Genomic DNA, 23,940 nt, shown 5'->3' on the forward strand with positions numbered 1-23,940 from the left:
AAGCTCTGCTGTCAGTGGGCCTGTATGAGCCTTGGCTCTCAGTCCAGCTTTATTTTAGACACACCGTAGCTGTTGTTATCTCCATAAAGCTGAATTTGAAAGCAAGGACATGTGTAAAGAAGGAGAGTACAACACTTTCTTGTGTCTCTCTCTCCCCCTGTAATCTGTTACAACAGATCTGTTGCTGTGCAGAGTGTGTTAGGCTCAGCAACTACTCTACCCTGGCATACCTGCCAGCTTTTGAAATCTATAAATAAGGATGTTTGGAGAACGGGAATAAACACACCTAACTCTATTGAAATCCTTGGACATAATGTGCTTTTCTAAAATATATGGACTATCTGTCCCAAATAAAACAGCTGGCCTGTATATAGGGCTAAAGCAGATTTCCTTAGATTTATGGTAGTCGTGCTATGATTTGCACTAAAAGAAAATTAAATAAGTCATCTTTCATCCCCTTCAGCTGCAGACCTTTGCCAAGTTTATTTCTTAGAAATTAGATGAACCTGATGAAGCAGGATCTTGTGTCTAGAAATAGAGCATTTTACTTTCCGTCTTGCCCCTCACAGGCAGGGTATAATTTTACCTCATTCAAGAAGTGAGATGAAAGGCAATTTGAGATTTGCCTTACATCTCTGTCCTCTCTTGAGCTTGTGACAGAGGACCTTCATCTTTCCTGACCTGGTCCAGAAGTGCAGAGAGTTGGGATTCTGACAGCAAGAAACCACCACTGCAGGTTGTTTATGCAACCAGGGCAGCAGTTGCATTTTGCAGGTATCGTGGCCTTGTGTATGACTGTATGGCTTCTGCTACCCAAGAACGTGCTGCTTGGTCTCTTGGGAGTAAATGTTCTGCTCTCACAGCAAAACGGGCTTTGCAACCTTGAACAAAAAAGGTGGGGCTTTAAACCTGAGTTTTGCAAAGCCACCTGAGCTGCAGGTGTACCGGAGCGTAGCTCCACAAATAGCCCCAGCTGCCCTTTTGGCTTCTCGAGACACGTATGCGCTGTGTGGCTGCAGCTGCCTCCCGGCTCTGCAGGTGCGCGCTGGGGAGCCAGGAGGGAGCTGGGGGAACTGCAGCCGCCTGCCCTCAGCACCCACCAGGAAGGCAGAGTCTGGCTAGCTGGAACGGAAAAGCTGGCTGTCGGCCAGGTTGAATGCCATGATCCCAGTGACAGCTTCCTTCCCCTCTTCTCTTCCTCCCCACCCTCGCTGCCTGAGTGGTTTGGAGGGTGGTGTCCCAGAGCACTTGTCAGGGTGTGTGAGTGTTGGGGTGGTGCTGTTGCTTTGCTTTTCTGTGCTTTTTTTTTTTTTTGTGTGTGTGTGTGAGGATCTGTCTGCAGCTGTTTGCCTTGTTGCTTTTCTAACCATGCGTGGTGTTCTTTGATTCACAGGATCGCAAGTGTACGAGCCAGCGCGCGGCAGCTTGGCACAACCCTTTCATTAGAGCAAAGGAGGCCTGTGTCCTGCAGGGTTGTTTTAGTAAAGACATGTCCCATCTGCTGCTTCTTATCACCCTTTTTATCTGTGCTGCTGACTCATGCAGTGTGGTCTGCTCAGCTCTCCATTACAGTCACATTACATTTTGAGTTACCTTTACTGTGACTCATGCTTGCTTTTTCACTTGGCAAGTGTTAAGCCAGAAACAGCCCAGTCTTGCCCCTCTCTCATGTGTTGTGTCCTGTTCCTACCCTTTCCCCTCCAAGTTTTGTCCCTCTGTTGTAATCTACTCCTTCCCCCCAAGTAAAACATCTGTAATTAAGTTTTAAGCTGTATAATTTCTTCTACAATAGCATCTCTGCACTGTGCACCTCAGGCTAGTGAGTTTGGCAGTCTGTGCTAAAATATCTTAGTTCCTCTTACTTGCCTTCACAGATACGTTTGGTGCAGAATATTTTTTAATTGATTCCTCTATTTAAAGTGTTTATTAATGTTTTGGTGTGAAATTTTGCACTGAGACAACATGTGCATCTTTCATATCTTGATAAGTAGTGTATGCACACAGATCCAAAGACACTTGACTTCAAATTTTGTGTGCACTTTCAAGCCCTTGTGTTGGGCTAGTGAGACCATAGCTTCAGACAACTTTTACTGAGATTTCCTTCACTTGCTTTTGGCCTCTACTTTCAGAATCAGCTAGTTGACCAAGGTGTGCATCCTGTGTGGCAGTCAGTAACTTGTTACACCAAGCTTGAAATCCCCACTTGAAGTGCTAGTGTGTTGTTTCCAGGTTGAAGAGGTCGACTGAGTTGTGCTACTGAAAGCCTGGTGTTTCCTTGCCTTGGGTGAGAGGAATTTTGCCAGTGATTTCTTTATGGACAGGTTTGTGTCCATTTGGCTCTTTTCAGTCTTGAGATCCCTAAATCTTTTTTAGTGGAGAGCCTGGTATGTGCTTCACTGAGTACAGGTGACTGGCAAAGGTTACTGTACAGTTTAACTGATGCTGGGTTCTGTATCTTACTGTCCTGAGTTCTTGGTCACACCAAACTTCTGCTAAAACTGGTAGTCTGGTTTGTCTTGAGTAAACCTTGAAGAGCTGGGCTTTTATATTGCTGTTGTGATAACTAAAATATCATAAAAACTGTCCTAGAAATGAAGGAGATAAATTCTTGGAAAAAGTTTTAGAACAGGAAGGGATTGTAATGCAAGGTTTTTCATATAAAAGGAAATAAGTTGCCCTCATATTTTTCTAGCAAACACTAGGCAGCTTGAGACTGCTGTGTCAATTTTCTTTTCTAGGAACAAAGAGTTCATTTTTTTTCGTCACGCAACAGATGATGGCTATCTATTTTAGACTTATGTGTAGAAAACACTTTTTAATGTTAAACACGTAACATTTGTTTTAGACTGAGCTGCTTAAAACTTTTCTAAAGGCTACGTGATTTATCTCTGTCCTTGGACATAGCCTTTGAAGCAGCACCACTCGATCAGACAGACTCTCCAGTCCCGTCTGAGCCCTCTGCAATCTGCAGGGTTACAGACTTGGTAGCTCCTTCCTCTGGAAGGCACCGGACCATGTTTCAGCATTTCCCTCAGGATGTGTGTACTAAACAATGCCTTGGATAGATCAGAGCCTTTGCTGCTAGCCATTTGGCCTGAAAATATCTGGGGATATGTGCTAAGGGCAGAAACTTTACCTTTCCAAGCTTATGGGACTGCCCAGACATTGACTTCTGTCTCTGGGCAGGTATGTCATGTCCTCTCCTCTTCCCATCTCTCCTTCCTGTTCAGCTTGAAAACCTGATGATTCTGTGAATTTGCTGTTGCTGGGTGTCCTGTCTGTGTGCTGCCAAGCTTTGTTGGTCCCTGGTGTAAATAAATGAGGCTAATCACGATCACAAGCAAAAATATTCCATTGTTTCTGAGAAGCATCTTTTTCTCTTGTAAGCCTAAACTAATACACTCCGTAACTCCAAACCGCAAATGTAGGGCCCTCCTGCTCAGACTGTGGTGTCTGACTCTGAGATGGGCATTGCTCTTTTGAGTCCTCGACCCTTGTAGATTTTGCCTTTGCAAGAACATGACCGCAGATGGTACGTACACATGGTGCTGTCCCTGACTTGCTGCTTAATGGCACTGAGGTATGTCATGGGCACACGATGTGGAGCAAAGCAGATCAGTGCTTATTGACAGGGATTCTTGTGCCTCACAGTCACGCCCTGTGGCTGCAGCCTTGGGAAGATGGTGGCATGTAGAAGTGTCTCTGTTTTCTGGTTTCACTTGTGGTGTGAGGGAGGAAGCGCGGGTCTGCAGGCAGCCACTGCCCTCCTGCCTGCTACTGCAGAGTGGCTCTCGCTCAGCAAGAGCAAGGTAGTGCACCTCCTGCCTCGGGGGACAGGCTTAGGTTTGCTTTGTGTCTCGTTTTACCCATATGCAAAATAAGTGTGTAATGATACCTGCCTTTGTTGTGGAATTGAGTCTTAATTAATTAATTAATTGATGTTCCCTAAATGCCTTGAGATCCAAGAATCACTGCTTATGCCTCAGAGCAGTAACAACACTTGGAGGTTGGAGAATGATTTTTCCTCCCATGATGAGGTTTCCCAAAAGCTCCACCCTCCCCAGCTCTTCCTGCTTTTTTTTTGGATGAAGCGATACTGTGCTGTGTGTTAATTGTATGGCTTGCTCCCTCTGACTTCTGCCTAAATAAATAAATAAACTGATGTGCTTAATGCAGTCAGCACGTGGGATACTTGCCAAAGAATTTCACAAAGCAGCAGAGCTGGGTTGCCAAATGTCATGTCTTTTATATAAAGCATTCTTCAGGAAGTAAAGTTGCACAGGGTTATAAAAAAGAAGAAAATGTTATAAAAACTTGCTGCAGTAAATACATTTTCTTCACCCACAGGGAGAATGTCTGGGCTGTGTCATGGTTGGGATCAAGGGATCCTATTTTTATTTCCTCTCAAAGGCTCCTGTCTTGTTTCTTTTCTGCACTCCCCTTCCCAAAGAGTAGCTCTTTACTGTGCTGGCTGGGGGAACTTTTGTTTCAATTAGCATTCAAAAGCAGGGTTGTGGGATGGTCAGCTTATTTATGAAAATATTTGCCAGTGGATTTTGGATGGAGAGAAGATTGTCTGAACAGTGCCACTGTCAGATTATTTATTAGTGGAATATAATTAATGACTGAAGAAAGCCAAAGGAACTTTTATTTATTTATTTATTTATTTATTTATTTATTTTGGGGAGTACGGGGGAGGTAACAACACTTCGACATCAAGACATAAGGCTGTATGTTGTAAATGGACTCAGATATGTTTTTACCAAGAAAACTTGTACTTAGGGTTGATAGGTTTAGTTGTGTCTGTGTTTAGGTGTGCATTGTGTGAGCTGCAGTGATTTGGCACTGGGTCTCCTCTGACAGGTGGAGTTTGCCAGGAGATCTGCTGTGTTCAGAGAGGCTCAATATCAAACACCTCTTGAACTGCTCCCCACAACTTGCTGTGGGCTTGCACGAGCTGAAGTAGAGGTGCCCTGAGGTGAGGCAGCACCTGCTGTGTTTTCCCAGGGGCAAAGGATGTTGGAGGGTGGGTGAGTGTGAGCAGGTGGCAGGCTGGATTGGGCATTTTGGGAGTCAGCGTTGTGGCCCATGGGCTGTAGGCTGAGCATGGGTGCCCTGGGTAGCTGGGCTGAGCAGGGAGAGTGGGAATTTGCCTGGTTTCAGGGCCCTGTAGGGGTCCCTGACAGCAGCTGGCTGCTGCTGCTCAGCTCACCCGGCTGCTTTTTGGTAAAGCTGTGGGAGGATGAGTTTTGGAAATCGCTCTGTGTAGACTCATAGCATTGCTTCTGCTTATCTGTGTGCTCCCAGTTACTATCTCTGCATGGTTCTTACAGCTCCAGAGGCCAGTATTTTTCCCTCTAAATTAAAGCTTTGTTTTGGCAACGTGTTATCTGTAAGTGTCTGCGCTCCTAAGGTGCTCTCAGCATTGTGCAGTAACCAGTTGACTTTTTAAACCTGGTGTGCACTTGCAATGTAAATGTGGTCCATTGAATTGGTAACAATAACAGAGACTTGGAGCTATACTGAAGTTTACAAAATAGCGTTGAAATTGATTTTCTGAACTTCAGCCTTCTACAGTGTTTTAACTCAGAGGAGTATTTAATCCGGTAGCATAATGTGAAATCATTTAGGCAGTAGTGCAGCCTTGCAACTCAATTCTCCCATGCTATAGCTGCAATCCTGACTGAATGCAAATTTGAACTATATATAATACTGTTTCTATCCATATCTGTCACTTCTTTGAACTTCCATCAGGGTTGCTACATGGCACCGCAGAATAATTAACACAGTGTGCATTAGCAGTATGTTCATTTGTCCTATATTTTGTCAGGAACAAATCAGCACCAATAACTGTATGGGCAGCAAGAGCTTCTGCTTTTGGATTCTTAATGCCTGTATTGCAACAACGCAGTAACTCGTTGCTAATGAGCCTTTTTCAGTTAGTAGCCTTAAATAATTTATAAATGTTGTGGAAAAATACTTAATTTGTCCTTCTCCTTCCTTTTTATCAGTAGGAAAATTGGAATTCTCTGTGATGAAAAGTCCGCATCTCTGGTTATGGTGTTGGTGGGGAAGTCTTTGCCACATGCTTTATTGTGACAAGTTCTGGTGTTTCTTCTGAGATGTGCTGTGTCAGAAATAGGGACTCTTTCAATTGTGCTTTTTCTTAGTTTTTTTAATTATACTGTTCTGAAGTCCTCCTCCTCTTCTTGGGTTGCAAGCACTGAAATTTTCACTGTTGCTGAGTCCTCACCCATGCATCTTGTGTGTTGATCTAATGACCAAGGAAAGAAAACCAATTAACAGACTAGTGCTCAGACTTTAGTGTACAAATGCCTTTAAATTTAAAGTGGAAGTGTTGTAATTCCCAGAAAGGAGAAAAATATCCCAAACAAAAATTTCTAGTATGTGTTTGCATGACCAGTGCAGTGAGATTGTGAATCAATATGGTGTGCATTATATAGGCAACATTTTAGATTAATTTCTTAATTAATAAGTCATATAGTCCTCAGAATTTGTAAAAGTGAAAATGATATTTGCACAAAGAAAGCAAACACGATAGGTAACCCATTTATACTTAAGCACAGATAGTGTGGTGATGAGAATGGGAAGAATCTGCATTGATCAGAGTTCTACTAACCTAAGGTTACCATGTGCCCTTCCATCTCATGTTCCCTCTTGCTTACTTCTAGGCGGTTTTTCCTTCTTTCATTTTTCACTGGCAGTTTATTTCTCTTCTCAACATTTTGTTTACATTGTCAATATAGCAGTGTTTATTCAGGAGAGGTATTTGATTTTGCAGCTGACATTTATTTACAGAGTCACCTTTTAGTCTCTGTGTTGGATTGCCATTCCATATTAACAATATTTCACAAGCAACATAACCTACTAGCTAAGAGATCCCATAGAAAGCCATCTCTTTCTCTGAGTCCCCTGTAAAAGACAGATTTATGCATGCTTTGGGCATTATGTTAACACTTCTGTGGGAGCTTATATTATTATTTGAGACATAACAAGCCTCCAAGAGCACACCAGGTTGAAGGTTTTCTAGTAGTGTACTACTGTTGCTGATGCATGTAGCTTGGTTTGCCTGGATGACTTTTGAGTGGTTGGCTTTTAGCAACATAATCCAGTGAAAGATGTCCATGCACATAGCAGGGGAGGGGTTGGCATAGATCTTTAGATGTCCCTTCCAACCCAAACCATTCATTGATCTCTAAGATTTTTCTCCAGTGCAAAGGTCTCCTTTGCATATTCTCAGTAGTTACTCCTTTACTACTAGGAGAAGAGGGTACTGTGTCTTTGAATGTTTTGACACTCACTGCTTTAGTTCTTGACTCATGGCTTACGTAAGTCTCTTGAGTATGTTTCAGGTTGCTATTTAAAGGTGATGAAATGCTTCTTGTGGAGATACCATGGAGGCAAGGAGCTTTAGACATTGATTGTCTTGCTTTCATTGTCCTTTTCTCATTATTTTTGGTACTTTTGTTTGTCTGAATAGTCGTGAAAGGCTTGGTTCTTGTAAAACATGTGTCCTTAAATGCAAACGTAGGCACATAGTTATATTTAGATTTTAAGTTTTTCTGGCTATCAGAACTGATTGATTTAAAGAGAACAGAAAAATCAGTAGACTTCTCCAGGTGAGTGACCCCTTGAATATGAGACCATTACTGTTAAGGGACTCAAATATGAATGTAGAAAATATAAGTTCAGGTGTTCAAGTTTGAACACTTCAACATTATAAAAAGGGGAAGTGGAAAGAGGAAGAGTTGGGAGGCAAGGAACAAATAATACAGTGGCGTGTGGGGGAGCATCAGGTATTCAAAACCAGTGTCTCTAGGCTTAAAGATTTTCAGCTTTTAAAAATATCAACTTCCTGCACCAGTTTATTTGACTTTTTGTCATAATCTTCAGGTTTTCCCTTCTTTTCTTCTCTTCTCTTTGCCACTCTGTAAGCTAGAAACCTGAGTCACGGAAAGGGGAGAGAGAGCACAAGGGGGTGACCGTGACTTATGAGTCTCACATTTTCAAGAATGTGGTGAGAGAGAGGGGGGGATAAAACAAATCAAATGTAATACCATGCAAAAAAGTTCAGAACATGGAACCGTTCCAGGCCATGAATGATCCTGTAAAGTTTCATGACTTGTTTGTGTAAGATAGTCAGAAAGTTATTTTTTTCTTGTCTCTGAAAGACAGCTGGCTCCAGACCTCCTTGAAATCTTGTGGGATTTGCTAAAAATCATGGGAATTGGTAACAAAAGTCAGGGTGAATATAGCAGCTAACTCTAGATACATGATTGTTTTGGCTCTCAGTCTTCATACTTCTAACTTTATTTCCATCAAAATGCTTGTTGTTAGACTTGTAAAATGTCTTCTGAGTCTTCATAAGATTTCTTGAAGTTATCTGCAAGAGGAATATTAGAACCGTATTCTTGATGAAAATACTTTAGATCCTTCACAGTGTGTAAACTGTGTATGTATATATTCACCAGAATGTATATACTTCTCATTGTGAGTATTTTGCTCTGCTCAATAGTTTTCTTGTCTGATAGGAATGTGAATTTGAGATATACTCCGACTTTTTCCTGATATTTTATACCTCTTGTGCACCTGTACGATACTTGTTTGACCTCGGAATTAAATACTGTGTATGGTTGTAGGAGGACTTATATTCAGCATTTTAAGGGCTCTATAACATAAACCTGATCTTCACCTTGTAGTTTCTTACTGTTTACTGTGATGGAGGCATTGCCCTGTGGTAGTAGAACAACTTTCAGTTTTTTGACAGTAGTAGTGATCTTTGGTTGCCTTGCTACGAATATGCCGAGTGGGCTTTTGAGGGATGAGATTTGCTGCTTATTTTAGGACGTTCTGCAAACAATATCTGACTTAATAATTTTGCTTTCTGCTTGTAATTACACATCCTTCTCTTTTTGGTCATGCCTTCAGAACTTCTCAGTTCATCATCAACTCTCAGAACATAATTTTAGGAATAATGTGTATCCTGACTAGTCATAATGAGGCTGAAATTCCATCTTGGGCTTCTGGTGTCATCACAGAACGGGGATGGAATTACAGCTTTAATTTATGTACTATGGGGGATACATTATTCATTACTGTGCATTAGAAAATGATTAATCTCTGCTTGTGTTGCAAGGCTGTCCTACTGTTCCTAGTCCCCGGGAAACACTGAGACATTGTAGCACTTCTTGTGCGGATTACGTACAGCTTTATGAAGCTGCCAAAAAGACCATTCCATTATTCAAAACTGCTAGAGGTGATGAACATTTAGGAAGCCACTCTTTTTTTTTTTTCCTAACTAGAAGAATTCCTACAAACCTTTATTTGCTAAACCTGATTGTTTCCTTACCTTTAGTCCCTTTAGTCCCTTTCAAGCCATGATCAGATAAATGGGTTGAGGAGCACTATGTTTTTGGGACCCTCATTCATCAAAGCACTGTAACTGTAGTCAAGCTTCAATGAAGATAATGGAAATGAATCATGTTCTTTATTGGTCTACTGAATCGGTTCTTTACTTTCTACTTCTTTGGTTGTTCATCAAATCTATTTCTTTTTGTCCTTCACTTCCCAAAATTGTGTGTGCATGGCATTTTCAATACTAGGAAAGTCAATAATGAAGTTCTGATATGTAATTCTTAGTACTGTGTAAGTAGTTATAATGTCCACAACGATGACTGTGATGAATTTGAGCCACAGCATTCTTTCACTGGCAGTTTGTATTTGGGTTTAGCCTTTCTACAGTAGCTGAAAATTTTGCTGGTGGTGAAAATTTTGCTGGAGGTGTTTTCTAGCCTGTGGATATATGTTCATACAGACCTAGTGCATATATCAGGCAGAAGTTATCAAGCTACATAACTAATCTGCCACTTCAAAAAAGATTTTGATGTTTGGAGAAGGGGGTTTGCAATTTTGCATTTGCAATGCTGTGCTCTAGTTTGGGGGAAAAATAAAAAGCAAAGCAAAAAAGCAAAAAACCCAAACCAACAACCCTCACCAAACCCAAATCCCAAAGGTTTGTAGGAATTCTAATTAATAAGGCCTAGCAAATTTGTCTTCAAAGTACTCAGTGTTATTAGATCTGAAAAAAAAGAGCTTGATATTTGGAAAAGATCAAACAAATACCTTAAGAAAAGAAGTCACTGATTTAAATTAAGTGAATGCTTTATACTACTACAAAAGTATTATAAAAAATTAAATACTCCCACTTTCTAAGGTGGCATTTTTATCTAAGGCTCTGATGACACGTATAAGCCACTCAGGTTTCAGTCTTGTGGGTTATATTGTCACCAGAAGCTCTGACTAATGATACAGTAAAGTCTTACAAATGACAGTTGGGTATAGTATGACTCTAAATTACTTTTTTGGGGCATTGTTTTATTACTGTTTAAGGGGGGAAGAAAGTTGCAGTGCCTACTGATTAATTGAACATAGAGGGGAAGTGTTACCCTCAATTTAATTTGGGTGGCCGTATTATAGATCACAGATGTGGAATCTAAAACCCAGTGACAAAGCTGATAATCCTCGAGATGTAAGAATCTTGAAGCTGGTGTAGGGAAAGACGTACAAAACATGCCAGCAGCTCTCCCCCACGCTAAATTAAAATGATTGTCATTTTTGCAGGGAACACCATGGGAATCAGAGTTAGAGACATCCACCCCTCTTCAGTTTGAAAGCTGAAGAGATGGCTGCAGTTTCTATGCAGAGTTTCAGCCTGCTAGAGCTGTATAAATAGATTGCTGGTGCTGTGCAGATCTGTGCGGGACCAATCGCTGTTCCCTTCTGCGTCTCGAGGAGATGCAGAGAGCAGCCCTCTGTGGCTACCTGTGACATGCCACTCATACTGACTGGTTAGGTTGGGCCTTCTGAGGGCAGAAAGGCTTGCTCAGATGATGCTCTCTGCTCTGAAGGAGTCAGGGATGAGGCTTATGTAGATTTAGGCTGATGTTTTAAAGCCTCATTTGGATTTTAAATGCGACATGGCATTTGTGCTGGCTTTCTGAATGAGTTGCAGCCTTGGGCGAATCCAGTATCATGTGAATCAAGATAGTGTATCACATCCACAGAGAGGAAACCAGCTGTTTAGCATTGGGGTAGTTTAATTGTGCTATGATAGATACACAAGAGTGGAAATAAATACAGCGGCATGAATTTTGTACATACACTGTAATTTCTCACTTTTCAGCTTGCTGGCTCACTATAAATATTATTACCAGTTTTGTGTAGGGAGGGGCTTTATTCTTAGTGTGCTAGGAGACGTAGAAAGGAGAATGAAGATAAAAGTCAAAGGGTAGGTTTCTCAAAGTCCTTAAGCTACCTGTCAATCCAGGTCACTATAGAGCATATTCTGTTGAGCCATCACATGGTTTGGTCCTCCATGTGAATCCTCACATGGAAGACCATAAAAACTCAGAAGAAAACTGCAGGAGAGGGAGAAGAAAGAATGTCAGTAGGTTTTGACATAGGATTGAGGTCCATTAAATCCTTGGCATAGATGTCCAACTCTGAGAAATGAGTCTTAAGATAGCATTGTTATACATCTAGGAAAGTGTGCCAGCCAATCCTTCCTCTTCAAGCGCTTCCCTCTCTTTACCTGCAGAGACAGACTGGAAGGACATGGCTCTGCTTACTCTGGCTCAGGGTCAGAGCTCGTCCAAGCTTTGTTCCTCAGAGCGTGGGCTGTTTTATTGTCCAACTTTCATTCTAAGATCAATAAAGACCGAGTAGTCTCCTTGTGCTGTACTGACACTTGGGGCTGGGTTGTGCCTGCCTCGGTGCTCTGCATGAGCTTGAGGAGTTGTATAATTGCAAGTTTACTGTCATACAACAAATGACTGATGGCATAATTTGTATTTTCAAAGTACATAAGCAGCTCAGTCTAATCAGGTATGTGGTAAATATTTCCAGGAGATAAAAACAAAGTATTAGGGCAGGGAACAGAATTACAACCATCCTTTAATGAGGTGCATATTGTTTGATCATGTTTTTTCATATACATGAACTTCTACGTGCCAGATTCTAGTAATCACTGGCAGCTGCTTCACAGTCCTGGAGAAATAATACTGTAAATACTGGAAACAGTAAAAATGAGTGGATTTGTCAGTTTACCTTTCAGACTCCTGTGACTAACGGGTGATTATTATAAATGCCCTTTATCTTGCTTCTGGAAATAAAAAGAAAGTGAAAGCTGGGGGAGCAGAGGGAACAAGTTCAGCTCCTCCAGACTGTTAGCAGTGGTACCACTGACTGACTTGGATTACAATTCTGGCTAGGTGGGTGTTTAACTTGCAAATCTGAGTAGTCCTGCTCGTTTCTGGAGCCCCTAAAGTTATGCACATATATGTTTTGGGACCTGAACGAGTCTCCTTGGCTCATTCTGGTGAGTTTGCTTCAAAACTGTATGACGCAGGATGACCCCCAAATCACAGGTCTTTTCCTGCTTCCAGCGGGTGGCTCATGGTGTTGGTGGGATATGAAGTGGATGGAATCCATGTCTGTTTGTTCATGTGTACCCATAATCTTAAATGCTCCAAAAAGATGCAGCAAATGAAAATGTCATGTTTTTGTGTGCTGATCAGCTACTGTTATTTTTCAAAGACAAGGATTTTAAATAGCAACTGTTAATTTAAGGAAGTTTTTTAACATATGTGGAAAGCACTCCTGAAAAAAATACTTAAATGAGAGTGAAGGATTTTTTTTTTTAATGAAACATTTTTCTATAGTACAAATCTGTCAGTGCTTGTAGAAAATCCTACTCACTGGAACTTGGGAGAGCAGGGGAAACAGCTCACTCTTTTGCAATGAAGAATAGTTTATTTTTAATAATAATGAGAAAGTAGTGCATTCACAGGTAGATGAAATATTTCTGAGGAGTTTGGATGTCTTTTTGAATACACCACACAGCAAATTTCTGAGCTTGATGCTACTCACTTGCATGAAATGGAAGGATGATTGCTACTGTGGAGGGGATTCTAAGCTGAAATTGCCATATGTCATATGATTAGCATAACCCTAAAGGAACATAATGGCCCTTGTTGACTTTCCAAATTTCATGATTTTTTTCTATAAGCCTTAAATGTTTTGATTAATGTAGAGTGGATTACATTTAAATATATACCTATATGTTGAGGCGTGTGTATTTTAACATAAAATATGAGTCAGGGGACTAGTACAAGAGTTTGTAGATTTTTAAAGCAATTATGTAATGATTATTGGAGTTTTTTTAGTAATACTACCAGTTACTGAATGCGGGATGTTGTCCATTTTGCTAATTTGAAAGAAAATTGAGCAGTTGGTCTCCTTGCAAATATTAGTCATCCTGCAGGGACTGGCTGAAGGGTTACTTTCATTTTCTCCAGGACAGGGGTGATAGGAAAGTTATGTAGTGGTGGTAGTTACTAGCTGTTAAAGAGAAGCCCTAGGTATAAGATCAAGGAATGTTGGCAGAGACAGTATAATGTTAAAATTGACACAGGTTGGTACCTGAAAACAAAACTGATAAGTGCTAGCTTTGTCATAACGAATATTTGCGGGTTGAAAGCAGTTTTGTCCTAGGTCTGAATAAATGCTGGAGATGTTAGACTGCACTGCAGCCCTTATTAGTACATGTGTATGTATGTAAAGAGGTACAAGATCTGAACTAAATTCGACTGTAAGTAATTTTTTTCTGCTTACAAAGTCTGTTCACCAAAATTAATAAGGCATATGTAGCCATATGCAACACTGTGAGCGTTCCATAAACTTATCTTTCTTCCTGAAGATGTTGTTATCAGTCTTATATTATGAATCATATTAAGGAAAAATACTTTGTTTTGATCCTCCAGGGGAAAAACCCTTTGTCTATCTCACCTCTCCCCCAAAACCCCAGACACCTACTTGTCCTCTGTCATCTCAAGCAGATTTGAATCTGTTAGCTGTACCAAAATCTACAGATGCACTTTTCCTGTCTTGCATAGGAACAAAATGTTGTCCTATTTTCTGTAATTGCAATTTAGTAAATCACAAATAAGTTACAGTAGTAAACTGTATGTGTTAAAGAAATGGAACAGAGGAAAAATTGCAATTTAATTCCCCAGAAGATAGATTTAATATTATTCATGAATAGAATGCAATTCACAGTAAGTAAAAGGAAAGCTGTGTTTCAAACCAGCATAAGTAAAATAAACCTCCTTGAGCAAGGCTATGCCTGGCTTTGTCCCTGATGAATCTTGCAGAACTGGCACTGCAGTTCTAAGTTTTAACATCATATCCATTTGTTTACCTTTCTTACCAATTCATCATCATTTTTCATGGGCCAAGATGGATATTTTAGTTTGTTTTCTTTCTGGAGAACACTGTCTTGCTGTCTCTCTGAGTCTCTGCAGCAAGGCTGGAATCCACTGGGCAGCTCCAGCTAAATTTAAAAGACAGGTTGAGATCACAGAGTCCTTGAGCTCTAGCAGTTTGGTGAAACAAGCAGTTGGGTATAGGACAGGGGCAGAAATTGGTGACCTTTCTGAAGGAAAGGCTCACCTGTGTTATCACAAGTATGAGAGTTCAGTGGGGTGCAAGCTGTTGCTAGTGCTCCCAGCACAGGGCTAGCTTTGCTCAGAACATGTGTCTTACTGTGCATGGGGTCATGTGCCCATGAGAGGCAAAGCCATAAGAAACCAGCCTTCATGGATTCCACTGCTTATGGGACTGCTTGATCTTCTAAGGAGGGGGAATATCCTAAATCCTTTTACTATTCCCACACTCTATTTAGTAAATGTCGTATTTTAAGTTTCCAGCTTTCCTCTTCTCAAAATAAACAGCACCTTCACTCTTGTTTCCCATGTTCTGTGGGAGACAAATGGAGCCTGAGGCAGAGACAGATTGCTGTGGCCAGGGCTACATGGGCGATGTTGCACAGCACTGGCCTGCGCAGCTGAGCTGGAAGGTTAAAGCCCAACCCCTCGCCTTTTCTGTCCTGTTCATAGAGTCACTACTGAATATGGTTTAAACACACAGATCAGTTATTAAAGGTCCAAAAAATTTCTCAGACTGCTCTCGAAAAAGCAGCGTGAGGAGTAAGGCACAAAGCTGCTCTGCTCTGTGTTAAAAATTAACCATATTAGAAACTGTGTCTCTGGCTGGTTTAATACATAGAAACATTTATCTTTGAAGGAAACTAATACGGATACACAATGCTTTGAAGGGAGAGAACGAACAGTATGGTAGCAGTTGTGACAGGGCCCAGCTTCCCCAGCTAACACTGTCTCTTTCAGTCATGAAAATGGACAGTGGTGGTGAAGTGAGACTGTGGATTTTACACATACTTCCTCCATGCCTGGACTTCCTGCTCACAGTGAGCTCAGAGCTGTCTCCTGTGTGAAAAGCATGTGAAGGAAGAGAGAAGCTTTCAGGAAGTATTTGAGTACTATTTCACTTGGCTTCAACCAGGTCCTCAGCACAGTGTTGCTCTTGATCACAAATTTGCTGCCAGGTGCAGAACTGTTTAGGAAAAGTTGAGCAGGTGAATCAGTGAGGTTTAGTTGGTTTCCTGCACCAGGAGTGTGAGGAGGTTTCCATCACAAGGTATTTTTTAGTATCTTCCAGTGAAACCCCAAGATATGCTCTTGTTACTGCTAGGAACTAACAGCTTATGAGGAAAAAATCCTTTTCTCTTTCCTGATAATGTTTTCAACAAATGTGGTGGATTGTGTAGTCAAGTGGCTTTTAGCCAGTGGCCTGCAGACCTCCATGTGGCCTGCAAATCTCCACAGACTTTTTAATGGGGGGCAAAAAGTAACTGAGAAAGCTAGTTGTCATGTCAGAGGATTCTTAGCCTTTCATGCACTGAAAAAAGGTGTGATGACTGCCTTATTAATTGAATTAGTTATGATAAATTTCAAGATTTTGAGGATCTATTTAATGACATTTTGAAAGAGAACATAAGATTGACTGTGAGGAAAAAATACCAGAGGACATTTGACATAAGCTCAGATGACAATATAGTCACTTTAAAAAAAGCACTGCTGCCTAAAATTTTCTGTTAGCTATTTTTGCAACTAGTGCCTAAAGTTTATTATTTTTATAGGGTTTAGTAGTGGAAAGGTAGTAGTTTTTTTTTTTTTTTTTTTGGTCTTGTTATCTATGTTGTTTTACTTTTTAACTTCTATAATAATTCTTTACTATTTTGTTGCAAGATTTGTTTTACTTTTTCTGTTCTGTTATTGTTCTTTACTGTTTTGGTGCAGGATGAAGAGAAAATATTTTAAAGAATGGAAGAACTCATTGTAAAACTACAGAAATTAGGTTAGTTATTGTAGCTGAAACTACTTTGATCTGTTCTTTACATTGTTCACTTCAAGATACTCTTGGTGCTGTCAGTATTACGCTATTGCATTATTATAATAGAAAATAATAATAATATCATCTTCTTATTTGGTGGCATAAAGATGAATGACAGCAGAATATTTGGGTTTTATGATTATGCCTGCACAAGCAAGTAGTGTGGACTGGCTGGAGAGATTATCTGTAAGAACTGCTGGGATCCTGAGGTTCGCACCAGGCATGTTTCAGGGTTGCTTTTACTTCTGAGCAGTCTGGTGCTGCTGACTGCCTGCTCTGGGGAACGTGATGATTCTAGTTTAGTTCCTCCCAAGAAGGATTCTGTTCATGAACTCCAGGACTACCTCACAATGCAGCCGAAAGCCCAGGCCGGACAGATTATCTGGAGACTGCATGTCTGATCTAACAGAAGCAAAGTATCTATCTGTGCCCTATAGGAACGTAGTGGGATGAAAGCATGGAAAGAAAGATGTATTTCAGTTATCTGATTGTTATAGTTATAACAGTTAATGAAACTCATTTAATCGCTTTTCCGTCTTAATGTTCTTTCTTCCCTTTTCTTTGTAATTATTACTGAAAGGGGAAGGTTGACGTGAGTAGGCCTCTGAGAAGGAAGGCTGTTTTGGGAAGTTAGAAATGTGAGATCTTCTACTGAAAGAAGGATCATATCTTCTCTAAGGAGCTTATACAATGCCGAGTGCATATTGGATGCTTAACCAGTAATGACCCGTGTCTAGCGGTTTGTACTTGACCTACTGATGTGAGCATGTGCTCACGTGGGGATGGTGCTGACACTCTTAAAGAGGGTGCTTAGATACTGCTCTGAACTGAGGCTGTCGGTCATCATAAGCCAGTGGCTGGGCATCTTTTATTTAGAGGTGTATAGTCTCTTTTTGATGTGTGTCCTGAGGTAGAGAAGGTGAAATGTAATGTCATATTATTGCAAGCATGACTTGGGAAAATATATGATGCTATTTGAAGGAGTAGCTGTGAGAGCCAGTCTGGCAGATGTGACAGTCCTGCTTTCTGGATCTGAAAGTTGGCAGCCCAGAGAGCCTACGACCAAACCTGGTATTTGCTAAAATACTCTTATTACAGTTTGTGCTGAAGAAAAGGAAGAAGTAGAGATGACAGAAGTAGTTGTATGATGTTTGGACAAGTAGACTTACTGAAAACTGTCTTTCTCAGTGTACTGTCTCTTTTGATTAAAAGAGTAGGTTTGACTACAAAAACAAACCATTATTTGTAGCCAAACAACTCACTGAATCCAGGCAGAGGACAACATTTCTTCCTCTGCCTGGAAGATTTTAGTTGCCAAGCTGCTGGCATAGTCCTGCTACTCTCGAAAAGTAAGACCAAACTACTGTGGTGCTGAGCTGGTTGTGGCTTAGTCAAATTTCTGTTCTAAAAACAGCTTATAGTCAGGCCTCCAAAGTTTCCTACAACAAAGGTCACCACAGGTTTCTTTTAAGGTGCCCTGTACTCTGTGTATTGGAGATACATAAATGTATAAGTAATATTGATTGTTCAGATCTTTCGATATAGCAGCAAACAACTAGATCTCAAAACCCAACCTCATACAGCTAGAAGGTGAGATGAGTAAGTAAAGCAGAAGGCAATAAGAAAAAAGTACCAGACTCCTCTGTCCCAAACAACATGTAATTTCATTGCTTTTCTAGAAAATTTTTCTTCATTTGAAGAACTCAGAGTGTCTATGGACATTGAAAATCATACCATACTTTATCTTATTAATACCTCTTTCTAAACTACATGTGCTCTTTGGCTGAAGCCTTGGTGCAGGCAGGGCCACTGGCCATGGGATGAAGCCATTGACTTGTGGTGCAGTCCATCTCTGTCAGACCTTCATGCTGTCCTAAGGTGCTGGGATAAGGAGGCACTTAAGAGGGTGCCAGGCAGAGCCTGAGGTCAGTGCCTGTTGGAAAGACATGACACCCCTCTGAGTAAGTGGGAGAGCGTGTCTCTGTGTCACCTTGTAATAATCAACAGATGGCATTAGGGCATGGTGGCAATGACCGTGGGCTGCTAGTCCCTGCTCCAAAAATCATGCAATAAAGTCACTCTGGGCTGTTAAGAAAAGAGGGGAGTTTATTGTGTTTGTGCTTATGAGCAGAAGGCAAGAAAAAGAGTAAATACCATGTAGGAACATGTGCCTGAGCCTGCCAGATCTTCAGCAGAAGCAAGGGAGAGCAGTAGGCCCATTCCCGTGAGATGTGGGGAAAAGAGGTGTGGGGAAAAGAGAGCCTAGTGCTGCCGTATCTCTGCCCTCATAGTTAATCCCAAAATGGCATCGTATTTTAGGAATCCACTTTGTTCTTAACTGCCCTTGGCTCTGTCTTGTCACATGCAATAAGTACCACAGTGGTTATGCCCAGGCCCATCCCAAAACTATTTGCCCTGAGAACGGCAAGGAAGGCTGTCAGTCCTGTCTGCTGCCCAGGCTTTGAGGTAGGCAAGCCTGCCCAAATCAAAAAATAAGAGCTGAGTCTTTCACTGTAGCTTGTCCTGGGGTTTCATTTTTCTCTTTACTTGAGTCTTTGTTTCCACTGCTGTGGTTTTTCATGGGTTTTGATCAGAGTCAAGTCATGCTAACATAGCAAACGTGCAAGTTACCTAGAATGGAAAATCATCTCAATCTGTTCAGATCCATTGGCCTTTTGAGAGAGGCACCACTGTGAAATGAAGGAAGGCTGGGGAAAAAGAGGGGTCCCACTGCTGGCATTTTATCAGGCTGCTACTCTCTTGATATTTGGTGTTTTCTTAAGGTTCCAAGCAGCCAAAGCAAGGGGTAGTGCTTGTCTCAGCTTTCACTGAAAAGCAAAATACTTCTGCCTTCTGAGTGCAGAGCAGCACAGCACCTGCTGTGTTCACGTGACTCTGAAGCCAGAAAGTAGAGAAAAAGACCTTCTCATTTTTGTCCAATCTCATTGCTTTTGAGGGAAGTACTGCATTTTGGGGAAATGAGTGCTGATTGACCATCATTTAATTCTTGGGGGTTAGCAGTACAACATGCTGCAGGTGTGATAGGCTGCCGAATGGCCCTGGTTGAATTCGGCTTCTTTGCAGCTGGCAGGGTCAATGGTGTGTGTATGGGAGGAGGAAGGAGGAGTTCTACCTCAGAACGAGCCTTCATTTGCCTCAGCTGGGGGCTAGAGAAGCCGAGCACTGCCTTATTTAGTGCACCAGGAAAAATGAAAGAGCTGACATATAATACGCCTTTAATTTGTTTGAAGCTGCATTCATTTCTCCAGAAGGGGGAGAGTGGAGTATTCGAATGCTGGGAGGAATGTGCCTAATTCAGAACTGTCCTTTCTCCCTAACTCGGCAGGCACTACAGAGAAAAATAAAGATATTGAGAAAAGGACTGTCAGGTCTACTCACGTGTGTTGCAAAGTCCAGCATTATCTGACTGTCGAGTGAGTTTTTGTATTTGTGACCCTGTAGTTATGTATTAAGAGTTCACTGTGGGTTTTGATACCATTTCGGTTACTGGGCTAGTATCATCAATGTGTAGAGGTGCAAGCCATGAGCAGACACTGACTGCAGGAAGAGCACACACGTGTATGGCAGGTCTGCTGCTTCTTTCTGATGGTAGAATTTGAAGATGGCTCACGTAGCAAAAGAAGGGAGGGCAGAATGAGTTAAAGTATTTTTGTTACACTGAATTTTTAGTGTTTTATCATCTACTATATAAATTGTTACCTTTTTTTGAAAACCAGACTATTTCCTCCATCACAGTTAAATCTATTTTCTTTTGACAAGCCCTGATTTGTTTCTCCTGTTTCTGAAAGGATCAGATGGGTAATGGAAGCTGTACAGCAACTTTATGTATGCTACTCAAGATAGTAAAATGCAGGCCTACAATAGGCCTTTTTTCAGCAGCTGTAAAGCTGTTGTGTGACTACAGTGAATCCATTCAGTGTCCCCCACGCTTGCTGGGAGCACCCTGGAGAAGAGAGTTGTATACTGAAATGACTATCCAGCAAAACGGTTTCAGAGGGAAGGCTGATGACTCACTCCTCATTTTGGTTTGCAAGGTCTTTTTCTGTGTATGTGAAGTTTCATCCTGATGCTGCAAGTTAAGACATCTATAACTTTGCCCATGTTACCATATTATCCACTAAATCAGCATGGATGTTGTGTTCCTTGCATCAGCCCTCTGAGATGGGGAAAGTACTGTTGTCTTTGTTGTAAAGGAAGGGGAAACTGAGGCAGGGAAAAATTGGGGTTAAGTGACAATGTGCATTAGGAGCCAAACTCTCATACTTTTGTTGCGCTGTAGGAGCTCAAGTGTCATTCAGAGCTATTTCAGCCCTTCAGGAAGTCTCACATAGCATGGGCCCGTAGGTCATGCAGAAAAACCTGGAGGATAGCTGGGAATCTGTCTATCAAACAACTTTTTTAAGTCTTTAAACAGAGAGCATTAAAAATGTAAGTATGTAAGTGAAAACAGGAGGATTTTATGCTGATTTTGATCTTAAAATCCCCAAGCATCTTGTATTTGAATCTGGGAAAAAATTGAGAGGCAGAACCTGGTTGATTTGGCAGGGTGACTCTGTAAGATAATCCCTTTAACACTTTTTCTTAAATTAAGAATGGTTTCTAGGTGGCATAAGTCATGGACGGACTGTCCTAATTTCACTTTGAACTTCCAGCCTTCTCTGGATTTGTGTCACAGCTTTAGAGGGCTTTGTCTGCTTCCTACAAGTCCTTAGGCTTGGCTGTTGCAACCTTTACTTGTGTTGAGTGAGAGCAGGCTCCTTGAAGAAAGAGACAACACCACGTAAGTGAGAAATAAGCACAGTAGAGTAGGGGAGCAGGGTAATTTAAACAGAGTATTTTGTCTTTTTGTACCATGAGTAGTTTTTGGGGAGTGGTGACAGAGGTGCAGCCTCTGTCAAGGGAAGCCCACTTTCCCCCTTGTTTGTGTGTTGGTCTGCTTGGTGTTTTGGGTAGTTTTCCTCCAGGGTATGTAGGGGAATAAACTGATGTATAAAGCTGTACTGTTTGAATTTGACCACTTTTGGAAAAGTTGTGTTTTCTGAAGTATATGCAGACACAGAAAGCATGTGAATAATGTTAATTAAAAGCAAGGGAAAAAGTTATTCAGACTGCCTGTCTGTCCTAGCTGAGGAAGAAAGTCAGAGTGGTCTGGCTGACATGCATGCAAGGTCCAATCCTCCTCGTTGTTGTGTTATTGGTTTCAGTGGTGATTGCTACAGGTGCAACCCTGGGAACAGTTTGCCTTTTAAGCTTTTTACAGAGCAAAGATGAATGTGGTTGTTGGTCCTAAAAATTGTTTGTAGAGAAATAACTGGGATGCCTGTAATCCAGAGAGACCATGCAAATGCAAGACTGCACTCTCAGAAGGAGAGTGAACTCTGCACCGGCTGGCAGCGTTTGCTCCTTGTAGCCAGGGGATTTTCCTGCTGACAGAGCCTGCTTTGGAGTCTTACGTACCCAGCCGGCTCCCAGCCAAGCCTTGCTCTGCAGGTATGGGAGAGGGAGGGGAGTGAAACGGAGGAGGGTGGTGAGACAATGTTCTGATAGCAGCACTCACCAAAAATTCAAAACCCTTCAGACCTTTTTTGGTGATGGTGGAGAATGTCAAAATTGATTGTATTAGAGACCTGCCAGTTACTCTTACTCATTTGCTTTGTTGCTCCTCCTCCCTTCCTTCCTCTCTCGTCAGCTGGGCTGGGGTTTGTAGTGCTAATCCTGCATTACTTCTCCAGCAGGGCTACTACTTCCCCCATGCTGCTACTACAGAAATACTACAGTAACTCAGTGAAGGTTTAGGGAGTTGGCCATATATGGATTATTAGTGATAATAACTGGTACTAATAATAAAACTGTGTTGCAGTTGGATACTTTACATAATGATTTTTCTTCTGGTTTATATTCTGGGCTTTCTTCCTTTTTCTCTGTCATAAATTTGTGGAGTCTGGTATTTACTCGATTGTGCTTTGAATGAGTATTTTATGGTGTACTGTCTTGCAGATTTTAAAAACGGCATGGTTTTGAGTGGTCTGAAAGAGTGTGGGGGGGTTGTGTTTGGTGTTTTTTTGTTTGAGTTTTATTTTAAAGTTCAGCCCACAGAAGAGCTGCTGCTGCGGGAAGTTACCACACTTGCTTTAGATAATGAAATATACATTGAAAAAAGGTCAGGGATTTCCCCTGAGCCACCCACCAGTCACTTGAAATGACATTTTCATTCTGAGTGGTTTTTTTGTTTTGTTTTTATTTAAGATCCTGGAGCAAGAGGGAAGAGTTTTAATGCGAAATACAGAAAAAAAAGTCTGCAACATCTCCTGTGAGAGGAGGGAAGAAAGGAGATTTACAATTGCATCTTGAAACACTCATGATTTGAGGTAAGTGCTCGGAGGGTCTTGTTATAAGTTAGTTAGTTTGTAATGAAATTAATCATTATTTGCCTCAGAGTGTCATGATATTTCTGTCTAAGGCAATAAAAACAGGCAGGAAAGAGAGGGAGAGAACTGTAAGGGCAAACCCAGAAACAGCAGTAAAAATATGTAATGCATTTATCTTTTTGAAAATGGGCCCCATGAGGTCCAGTCTCACAAAACAGGCAATCACTCTGACATTTATAAGGGTTAAACTCTGTTTAAATCAATGAGGCTATTCTCCCTGAAAGTTAGGCGTATGCCTAAATATTTCCTAGTTTGGAATCTATATCATATGGGAACATGGCAGAAGAAGCTATTGAAGAACATGCAATGCACAGCCAGAAAAATGCATATACAATTCTCTTACTGTTTCTCATAATGTCGTGAGTAATCTGATTTTACAGCATTTTTAAGTGATATTTTTGTATTGAATACATATTCCTCGTTTTTATGTTTAAACACCTCATGGAAATACCAAACTTCTTAGCAGAGCCCATGAATTCTACACCAGCTTTAATAATGTGTCTGCCTTAATTGCTTCATCAGTGTGCCTTTGAAAAAATAGAGTTAAATGTATAAAGAAAATAATGTCCCCTTTCATAACTAGAGTTGCAAATTGCACTTGGGTATTTGAATAGCAGCCGAACTAAGAGCTCCCTGACTGAGGCTGAATTGTGTTGTCCAGAATTAATAATTTTTTTGATAAGGACAATGATGACATGCAGGGAAAAGCTCACCTTTTCCCTCTGGTCATCGTGGGGTTTTTTTGTTTTGTTTTTGTTTTGTTTGGTTTTTTTTTGTTTGTTTTGGTTTTTTTTAAAATTCATTTCTCATTGGAATAGAATCATATCTGAGTCTAGTAAAGAGAAAATGCTACAGTTATAAAACTTTTAACCACTGAAAATGTTGCAGAAATGAACACTAAAAAGCACCAGCCTCTTTCTTAAGTAAAAATTTCAAGTTATTTACTCTGTTCTGCCCCACAAGTATGCTGAAAGGGACGAAATTGCTGTAAGAAACCTGCAGAATCAAAAAGACACACATAACATGGAAGAAACAGGGTATACATTCCCACAGATGTGCAGAATATCAAAACCCTTTGGCAAGTTGCATTTGCAGACATATATTGTTTACCAGATTTCAGAAAAGAGGAGAGCATAGCCGACCCCTGGTGATTGCTCTGTAT

At 41.1% G+C, this 23,940-nt stretch overlaps 1 protein-coding gene across 23 annotated transcripts in view; it reads left to right on the forward strand.

Annotated features, from left to right (window-relative positions):
- ATXN1 (ataxin 1) overlaps positions 1 to 23,940 on the forward strand; it is a 222,030-nt gene that overhangs the window by 38,491 nt on the left and 159,599 nt on the right. For 22 of the 23 annotated variants that reach the window (XM_050308033.1, XM_050309087.1, XM_050309622.1 and 19 more), the window contains one exon: positions 22,597 to 22,718. The gene's annotated coding sequence lies outside the window, so the exon portion shown is untranslated. Of the gene's footprint in view, positions 1 to 16,254; positions 16,294 to 22,596; positions 22,719 to 23,940 lie in introns of those variants that run through there. The other variant, XM_050308931.1, reaches the window with a different exon arrangement.

The sequence above is a fragment of the Myiozetetes cayanensis genome, unplaced genomic scaffold (genome assembly GCF_022539395.1).
Source record: "Myiozetetes cayanensis isolate MyiCay16 unplaced genomic scaffold, myiCay2020 scf1, whole genome shotgun sequence".
In the NCBI taxonomy this organism is placed as follows: Eukaryota; Metazoa; Chordata; class Aves; order Passeriformes; family Tyrannidae; genus Myiozetetes; species Myiozetetes cayanensis.